Below are 8018 nucleotides of genomic sequence, written 5' to 3' on the forward strand. Positions count from 1 at the left end.
ATGAGTGACTTTCAACAATAAATGTGTACTGTAGTCTTCTTCATGGAAAAATAGGACATCCCCTGAAAATAAGACCTAGTGTGTTTTTGGGAGCCCAAAAAAATATAAGACAGTGTCTTATTTTCGGGGAAACACGGTAATAATATGGGTACTCACACTTATTGCATTCATGTTGTGGAAGCGATCCCCTTTGATGACATATCCTTTCCTTCTACATTTACAGCCTGGCTCACACACCGCCATACACATCTGATCCGGGGACTGACAATAAGCTGAACAGCCCGAGCAGTCTGACATCCTAGCTGCAATGGGGCAAGCATTACCTGTAATGAAAATATATTCATCATATTACAGAAGATGATTCAAAGACAGGAAGGTTTGCTATAGGTCAGAATGCTAATTATTTCTCAGATTATCTTCATGTAAAGGTTAATTAATCATTCTTCGCTTTTTCCATACGCACTCCTACAAATGTGGATATAATGGACACATTGATGCAGAGTTGTTTATTAGCCATCCCCAGATAGAAGTGGAAAATTTGTTACCATCATTATTGGAGAAAATATGAGTCTGATCCAAATCAGTTTGTGATGATTCAAATAAAGATTGATTGAGTGAATCATTCATTGTTCCTACCATAACCTAAGGTGATGGAAACCCTTAGGTGTGTAGAGGCTGCTAAATATTCAGATACTCTTATCACTACTATACTGTTGGATCATCATCAACATTATCAATACCATCATCAACACCATCATCATCATCATCATCATCATCATCATCATCATCATCATCATCATCATCATCATCAACATGATCATCCTCACCATCAATATCATCATCAACATTATCAATACCATCATCATCATCATCACCATCAATATAATCATCACCATCATCAGCACCATCAACCTCATCATATTATAACCATATAACATAAAATAAATACAAATAACTCCCAAGGTTCCAGCTTCATCAACACATTTTAGTGTAGCTAAAGTTTTGCTATGCAAAAGAACAATAAGACTTAACAAAAAACAGAACAATGATTTACATATGCAAAAATACAAATCATAAAAGAGGGAGTTACTAAGAGCTAATTATAGTTAAAGACAATATAGAGCCAATTATAACAATTCTAAGCAACAAGCTTACAATCATGTATGAGTAATATGTCAGCCGCCTGCCTATAAGAAAACTCCATGTCCATGATTTCTTGCATTGTGTTATGGATGGGGTGTTACACTTGTAGTCTCTACAGTACACCATGGTGGCTACAAAAAGATTCTGAATGGGCCATGAATTGTAGCCACATGAATGAAGAATGTGCAGCGCTCTGCTAAGGATAGAAGGGGTTTATGGGGAATAACTGAATACAAGGCAGGAGGAAGGAATGCATTATTAAGACAAAACAAAAGTGACCCCTTCTTTGACTTTAATTATATAGAATATAACTTGGAATTATTGAAATAGGAAGAATATGATTTTCCTGGACAATTGCTTAGATCAAAAGTCTTTCATCTGCAAATGAGCACTAAGCTATATTGTAACAATATATGTTAACTTTTGTTTCCAGACTTTATTTTTACAGAAGCACCTCTGTTACAGAATGTTGAACCTCTGTTCAAAATGTTGAACATATTGCACTAGAAAAGTAGGTGTGATGCCCCCTGTAGGGCTGTAGGGGGCGCCACCTGTTCCTCTGTGTCATTCCACCCCTGGTGCTCAGCTTACTGTATAGGTAATGTGAACTCCCAGCCAGTGGTGAAGGTATGTTTGCTCCCCTTTACAAACAATAATTATTAAACATATATATTATTGGATATATGCAATCACTCACATTTCTGGCACACAGCGATCCCTTTTTATAAGATATCCATCCTGCTTGCATCTACAGCCTGGCTCACACTCCGCCATACACATCTGACCCGGGGACTGACAAAAAGCCGAGCAGCTCGAGCAGTCTGACATCTCAGCTCCAATGGGGCAAATCCCAACTGTAGGGAAAATGAAAAAACAATACAAGGGCAGAAAACTTCCCTATAGAAGAGTTCACATATAAGCTTTATTTAAACATTTCAATTCTGCGACCATTTTTTTTCACACTTATGTAAAAATGCACATTTTCCCCCACACAAAAAACACATTCGAAACCCCAAAATGTTGTATATGAGATGAATACTGAAAGAACAGAATTAAATGATCCCGGAGCCAGATATTAGCAAAATTCTGGATATACCCAATACTGTCCAATATCTCCAGGTTATGGGAATGGGGGGGGGGGGGGGGATATTATTGGCACCGATATCAACCATAAAGAAAGAATCCATAAACTCAGAATTACTGTAAATTGACTCCCCAAATGCGGGTGGATTGCAGAATATGCAAAATGTGCAGAACAAAATGTGAAATATAACATTACATGCAAACATGGAGCCAGGAGATGTGAGGGATAATAATATACTTAGGAGGGTATTTTATTATTGTTTATTTCATTATTATTGTATTAAAAGGGACTGCAGAGATGGAGACATAATCCTGTACAAAGCATTGGTCAGACCACATCTGGAATATGCAGTCCAGTTTTGGGCCCCAGTTCACAAAAAGGACATTGTGGAATTGGAGAGAGTGCAGAGAAGGACAACTAAACTAATAAAAGGAATGGAGGAGCTCCGCTATGAGGAGAGATTAGCTGAACTGAATCTATTCTCCCTTGAGAAAAAACGTATAAGGGGGGATATGATCACCCTGTATAAATATATAAACGGTCCATATAGAGAACTCTCTTCCCCATTATTCACTTTGAGATCATTACAAGGCACAAGGGGGCGCTCTTTGCATCTGGAGGAAAAGAAGTTTAATCTCCGGATAAGGAAAGGATTCTTCACTGTAAGGTCTGTGAAAATGTGGAATCGGCTCCCTCAGGAAGTAGTTTCAGCAACTACTATAGATTGCTTTAAGAAAAAGCTGGATGATTTCTAGAAGCACAGAATATAACTGGAGATTAAAGGTTCAAAGTAAAGATAACAGAGACTGCTGATCCAGGGAACATCCGATTGTCTCATGGAATCAGAAAGGAATATTTTACCCCTGTTGAAGCAAATTGTACCAGGGTTTTTTTTTCCTTCCTCTAGATAAATTATTTTATAATTTATTATAGAGTTTTATATCTGGGATATGTTTATTTCCCTAGTGGTTGAACTTGATGGACTTATGTCTGTTTTCAACCTATATAATTATATAATTATGGTATTTTAAATGTTTTTATTATGTTTTAATATGTACTCAAGCCAAAACAAGCAAGGAACATGTTGACGCACATAACTCTGTTACATTACTAATTACATGCAAATATTTATTCCATGACAATAATGGCTTTCCGGCAGCATAATTACTGCTTGTTCAGCGTGTTTTACATCTGTGTGCACAAACTGTTATTATTCCTCCTACCCTCTAGAAGAAATAGCTGGAGGACATCTTTTTCTTACTGACAGTATATGTTGAATCATTATTAATACAAATCATTTTTGTATTGCCATTGCTTAAGGTTTAGATAGATCCTTCTGCAGACAGAGATTTTATTTTGTTGTTTAATAAAGTTTCCTATTTACATTTTTCTATTATTACATATAAGATAATAAGAAAAAACATCATCTTTGGTGTAAAAAATTACAATTAGGCTGTTTTGGGGTTTTACATATCACCCTTTTCTAAATGGGGAACCTTCTCTTATAATATTGCACATTGCTCTATTTCATATATTTAGATTACATTATAAGAATCTTTGTAAATATTTAGATGTATTACATTATAAAGATAACCTCTGGTATTACTTAGATTTATTACATTATAAGAATCTTTGTTATTATTTAAATTTATTACAATATAAAGATAATTTTTGTTATTATTTTGATTTATTACATTATACAGATAATTTTTGTTATTATTTAGATTTATTATAACAAATTTGTTATAGCAGCAACAATAATATTGGTTGTATAAAAAAGTAATAATAAACATCAGCAAAGCATGTTAATAATATTGTATTCTAAATATGTGTTAAACAAAGAGGGCTCTGTTTAAAATCTGATATTCCCTCAAACAATGGGAGTGGGTGGGAGTCAATCACTGCCATTGAAATACATGGACCTGGAAGATTCTCCACTAGGGAATGTTTAAGGGAATGTCTAATTCACAGGTTTATAAATAAAGCCCATAGAATACCTGATAAAAGTAAGAGAAGAACTCGAAGAGCCATTATGGTCACTGGCTTATTTCTGGAAAAATATAACACAGAAAAAAACAATGTAAGACAAGGAAATACAATGTAACAATTTATTTTAATACATTATTACATTGTGTTTTTGTGTTTTATTTTCTGTGCACAAACTAAGGTTGGATCAAAGAAGCTTCTGCAATCATCACGAGCATCTGAAAGCTCATTGCCCCAAAGCTGCCCTTCATCATATTGCCTAAATTGGGAATTATGCCAAAATCTCACAATGTTTACTGTTCTCATAATTCCCTTCATCTCTAGTCTATTGTCTTTGGAAAAATTCAGGTCAGTCAAGTTGTTCTGTAATCCCATTCAAAGGGTGAAAACACTGCTCCTTCTAGATACACCAAGATATGTGAATGTTCCGACCATAGAGTGTATAGGGGAGAATTCCAAGATAGTTGATAAAAAAAGTCTTAAAAAGTAATGTAATCCTTACCAGCATCTATGGCAGTGTTTCCCAAACAGGGTTCCTCAAGAGGTTCCTAGGGGTTCCTCAAGGGGTACAATGAGCAATCCGTGCCTCTTGGGTCAGACTAAGTGACACCAATGATATTTTTGGTTTTTTATTATTAGAATGGCATTCTTCCCATTGACCACCATGCTAATGTACTATGAGATGTGGATATAGTAATTATAGAAATGGTTCCTTAAGATCTAATTTATTTCAAGGGTTCACCCATGTTCAAAAAGCTGGCCCATTCTCATCCCTTGGGTGGGCACCTGGTTTTTAAATAGACCACACACTGTGTTCTACATTGGTTCTTTTGACCCGGAGTCCATGCTGATGCCAAAAGATTTTGTGAGTCCTACCTGTCAGATTTTGATTTGATTTAAAGGACTGAGAGAGTCCATTTGTTTAATAAATACAGGCTGGAGCCCTAAAGAGAAGCTGTTGTCTGGAATTGCCCTATTTTTTTTTTTTAGCCATGGTGGTCTTGTAAGCAGGGGTGTAGTGGGGCAGGCATGGGTGGGCACGCCATGCGCCCACTCCAATTTTCCCAAAAATTTTTTGGTGGTTTATGGCTCTGGCCGGTCCACAGCCCCCTCCCTGTGGGTTCAGAAAAAGAACCCTTTTGGGGGGGTGCACTGGCCAGAGCCACGGTCCATGTCCCCTGTATGGGATTGCAGGCTCAGGACGATGGGCAGCTTGTCACCCTGAACACAACCCACACACTCTCCCATCGCAGGTCTAAGTGGGCAGGTTTTGGTATTATGACATCACTCTGGGGCAAGTTTCTTCCCTTTTGAGTGACACATAGGCAGGGGTGTAGTGGGGCGGGCATGTTCCGTGCCCTCTATTCTTTTTTTTACAACTACACCCCCGCCTCTAAGTGCTTGGAAGTTCTCCCACAGGCCACTAGGTAAAACTTTTCCAATAGCAGAGTTCGCCCCCAAAATTTTTTTTTCAGCCAAGTGGAAGAAAGCTGTAGCCAGGTGGTAACAAAGTGAGTGGGGCAACATGCCACAAATTTGGTGCTCCCAGTTCTTCGTGTCACGGAAGTCCAGTAACCCCTATGAATGTGTCAGCTTGTTTCAGCATTTAACAACCCTCCCCTTACATCCCATTTTGCCATATTCTTTTTATTTTGCCCCACAATCCCAACGCTCCTGTATTGTGACCCCACTTCCTAGTTCCCAATACATTGTAGAGTGTAATCACTTCTAGGGGTGTATTACTATTATAATTCAGGCTAATTTTACATTAAAAAATGTTTGTTGCAAAATCATTGCATTTTTGTTTTTTTTAAACCGTTTTTTTTTAAACCGTTTAAAAAAATGCAATTTGCATAGGAAAATCTTAAATAATGGTGACAGGTAATTTGGATTTAAGTCTTTGGAGAAGGCTGGGTTGGTTACATAACTTTGAATGCTCTTGTTTGCTGCCATCACAGGTCTGAGCCTGTTCCTATAAAGCAAACCTATCCCCTGGTACACCAGGGCACTGATGTGGGCAACAAATAGGAAATGATCTGAGCTGTAGCAAACTTTCAGTGAGAGCTGCAGCTTGTCTGTTCTTCTTGCAGAATGAGAACCCTGAACTTGCTGGGCAGCTGTCAGGCCTGTGTTTTGATTCAGGCCTGGCACAGCAGTACCTCGGGGGAGGGTCTAGAGAAAGCTTGTTGAAGCTGGCAATGCAAGACATCAGACTGAGGACATCTAGTGGTCAAGAATTAGTACTGCGGCAAAAAAAGTTTTGCTAAAGGTGAATATTGTAGCAAAATCCCCCTATTTTTTATCTCTTAGTTGGCTATAACTTTTTGTCTTCTACCCTAAATTGATTGTATATTTTTGATTGCATTATGTAATCAAACTATATAAAAAGCTGTATGTTACATAAAGCATAGATCTAGAATTGTTTTTTTTTCATGACAATCTTTATTGACAATAGATTTGGAAAAGGCATGCATCCTTTTTTCAAACATTACGTGTTGGCCATTTTTAGAACTTTTCATTTTCTTAAGGACAATGTGGAAGCTAATGATTTTATCCTCTTTTCTGGAAAGAAATTAACTAATGTTAAATTTAAATTCATAGATTGTGAATTCCAAAAAAGTAAGAACTGCACCTCTACAAACACCACCCCACCCCTATTGCCGCTTCTTTGCCCTTTGCATCGCCTCATTGAAACATGAACAAATTGGCACAAACCAGCGCTCTTTAGGACTTTATAACACAGCTAAACTATTTGTTTTTGACTATGGACATGGCCCAATAGTTTTTGTTTTTTGATTTATTGGTAAGATTAAAAATCAGATGGGAAGATTTCTGTTCATTTCTTTGTTACCTGGATCTAAAAAATTAATGCCACACCATAAAACTCCAAGCCCCAAGGTCAGTGGGTTGGTGATATGTAAATCAGGGTTTATAATTTTGTAAGTTTGAAAGATTCTATTTTTCATGGGGGTTGCGCAGCCAGCAATTGGTACACGGCACATAATGACATAATATGGGTACTCACACTTATTGCATTCACATTGTGGAACACAGCAATCCCCTTTGATAACATATCCTTCCTGTGTACATACACAATCTGTTTTGCACATCATATCACACATCGTATCGGGGGGTTGACAGTAGGAAAAGCAGCCAGACATCTCAACTCCGATCGGGCAAGAATTACCTGTAATGAAAATATATTCATCATATTACAAAATATGATTCCAACCCCTGGGCAGCAAATGTTTGAAAATATGAGAATGTTAATTAGAGTTCTCAGGTTATCTTCATTTAGAGAAAATTAAATTGTCATTCCTCCTTTCCTTCCCTCCTTCTTCCATCTGTCTCCATGTCTTTCCTAAAATACATTATTATAATCGACATTGCGGAAGCAGAAATGTTAAATTACCCTTCCCAGATAAAAGAAGAAGCTGCAGTTTATGATTTGTAACCATTATAATGTTGGGAAAAATATAAATCTGATCTGCATCAGGATGTGATGATTGTATTATAGATTTAATGATTCTTTTATAAGGCAAACCAAGGCAATGGTGGAATCCTTTAAGTGTGTAGAGGCTGTCAAATTTTCAGATGCTCCTATTACTGTTATACTATTAGCTCGTCATCATCATCTTCATCAATATCATCATCACCATCTTCATCAATATCATCACCACCATCATCAATATCATCATCACCATCTTCATCAATGTCATCACCATCATCAATATCATCACCATCTTCATCAATATCATCATCACCATCGTCATCAATATCATCACCATCTTCATCAATATCATCA

The sequence above is a fragment of the Pyxicephalus adspersus genome, chromosome 11 (genome assembly GCF_032062135.1).
Source record: "Pyxicephalus adspersus chromosome 11, UCB_Pads_2.0, whole genome shotgun sequence".
NCBI lineage: Eukaryota > Metazoa > Chordata > Amphibia > Anura > Pyxicephalidae > Pyxicephalus > Pyxicephalus adspersus.